Here is a 2,602-nt window from a genome sequence, read left to right on the forward strand (position 1 = left end):
TCACAAGGCTTTAGTCAGCCCGAGGGTCTAGTAGAAGACACTTGCCCAAGGTGCCACACAGTGAGACTGAACCCAGAACCATGTGGTTAAGATGCAAGCTTCTTACCACACAATCATGCTTGAGGCCATCCTGAGGTACTGAGCCTCTATGTGGTTGGGAAGCAAGCTTCTTACCATACAGCCATGCCTGAGGCCATTCTGAGGCACCAACCTGAAGAAGTTTTGTTGAATGAATTGACCCCAGTACTTCTTGTTTTTATTAAAGTCAGTTTTGCCAAATCGCTAAGTTACGGGGACATAAACACACTAATCCCAGTTGTCAAACATTGCTGGAGGACAAACACAAACACACACATGTGTGTGTATGTATATGACAGGCTTCTTTCAGTTTCCATCTACCAAATCCACTCAAGGCTTTGGTCGGCCTGAGGCTATAGTTGAAGGCACTAGCCCAATGTGCAACACTGTGGGACTTGGACCCAGAACCATACGGTTGGGATGTTTTTATGTTAAATTACAATAAAAAATTTTACATTAAACTGAAGGATTACTCAATACTTTTTGTAGAGTACAGTGGAGTTTAGGAGGACAAGAAACCTCAGCTCTTAAGATAAATGAAGTTGTTAGATGGTAATGCATTGGAAAAATTTATGTTGAAACATCTTTTTCTCTCATGTTTGCCCTTTAATATGAACGCAATTTTAGCACCAGTGAGAGAACAAAGTTCTACAAATCAGCTAGCCAAATTGACTGAGGGGATTATGGATATTTCTTTTAAAAATTCTTCCAGCATAAAAATTCATTCTACCAGTTTTGCATCTTCTATTTCCGGCTCTTACTGATTAACTAGAATGGCTACAGTTGCCTCGTTATTCTACTCATTTCAGTTCTCATTTCCACAGACCCCAAGAAGCTGTTCACTTAGCCCTTGTGAGAAAGCTACAGCATTTTGTTGGTACCACAATAAGTTTTACACATAAGTGTATGCAGCCATGTTCATGTTTTGTTTTGTTTTGTTTTGGCTTTTTTTTTAGCCAAACAGCAAGAGGAAAAGTTAAGTGCAACTATATTTCCCTGTATCTTTTCAGTAAGTCGCATATTTCATGTTCTTGACACTTAATCAGAATATCGTTTCCTTGTAGTATTTGGCCTGTCAAGTTTTTATGTGAATTGCAGGAACCGACAGCTGTTACATTACAAGTCATTAACCATTCACCAATACCCACATCCATGACATTAGATTTTAATTTGCAAAGAGAATTCAGGTGGATTTTTCTGACTGCAGATTTCCTTACTATATATCATTGGAGCTAAATTTTTTTTAATCACTAGGTTCTACTTGTTGACTTTGAGAAACAAGAAACTAGTTAACTCTGAGACTGACTTATCAATACAAGCTATGAGCATGAAATCTACCACTGTTGGTCCTCTTTTCTTTTTAGCCTCTTCATCTAATCACTACCGCATGATCCTGAAAAAGTTTCCTGATATCACTTGCACTGGTGATGCATCACATTTGTCACAAAAGATCCTCTTGATTCTGCTTCACCGAGACCAAAAGATGAATTCAGCCATATGTTGGAACTTAGCATAATTCGACCTTCCTGTAGTAATTGCGCTTCTCTGCATAGGGTTCCAAAGAAAACTGACTGAGATTGATGTCCTTGAGGAGATTATAAAAGATTTAATGCTTTAAGTGTTCTGGATAAATATCCTATTCTTCACATCCATGGTTTCTCAGCTTCTCCACATGGTTGTATCATTTTTTTGTTTGTGCTTATTATTAAATTCTCATAGAACCTGCTGATGTTCCTAAAACTGCAATAACTACCCACTTTGGATTGTTTGAATCTCTTTAAATATCTTTCAGTCTTGGGAATGCTGCAAATTCATTTCAATGATTTATCGACAAAGTAGTTTTCACTTTGTTTGCTTATATTGACTTATTAATTGCAAGTGCTGCAGAAGAGCAACATGAACAGTATTTGGAGCAAGTTTTTATTAGGTTATCACTCTATTGTGTGGTGATATAAACCCTAATAAATGACTTTTTGGTGTTTCTTCTGTGACATCTTGGGACATATTGATAAAGATGGAATCTGGCCGTTGAGGGGAAAAAGTAGATGCAGTTGTGAAAATTCCTGTTCCTACATTGTTAAGGAAATTGCAAGAATTCCATGACCTTATAAACTTCTATAGGTGGTTCATTCTGTGCTATATGGAGACAATGTATTCATTAAAGGGATTTCTACGTAATCTTAAATGGAAATACAAGAGTATCTCCTTAACTCCAACAGAATTACAGGCTTTTAATGACATAAAGTAGAAATAACTAGAGTTACTTTATTAGCCCACCTGATATCAGATATAACCTTATCCCTTCTGGTGGATGCATCAAATGTAGAAGTCGGTGGAACATCTACATACTAATGTAAAAAATGTCATATACTCTTGTAAAAATAAATGTTATTTAAACAATGTTTGGGGCTGGTTTTAATACAGGACACTATGTAGTCTAAGTATCAAATCAGTATGTCAAGACCCATCAAACCAAACCACACCAATATATATATATATATATATATATATATATATATATATA

Source organism: Octopus bimaculoides, chromosome 20 (genome assembly GCF_001194135.2).
Source record: "Octopus bimaculoides isolate UCB-OBI-ISO-001 chromosome 20, ASM119413v2, whole genome shotgun sequence".
In the NCBI taxonomy this organism is placed as follows: Eukaryota; Metazoa; Mollusca; class Cephalopoda; order Octopoda; family Octopodidae; genus Octopus; species Octopus bimaculoides.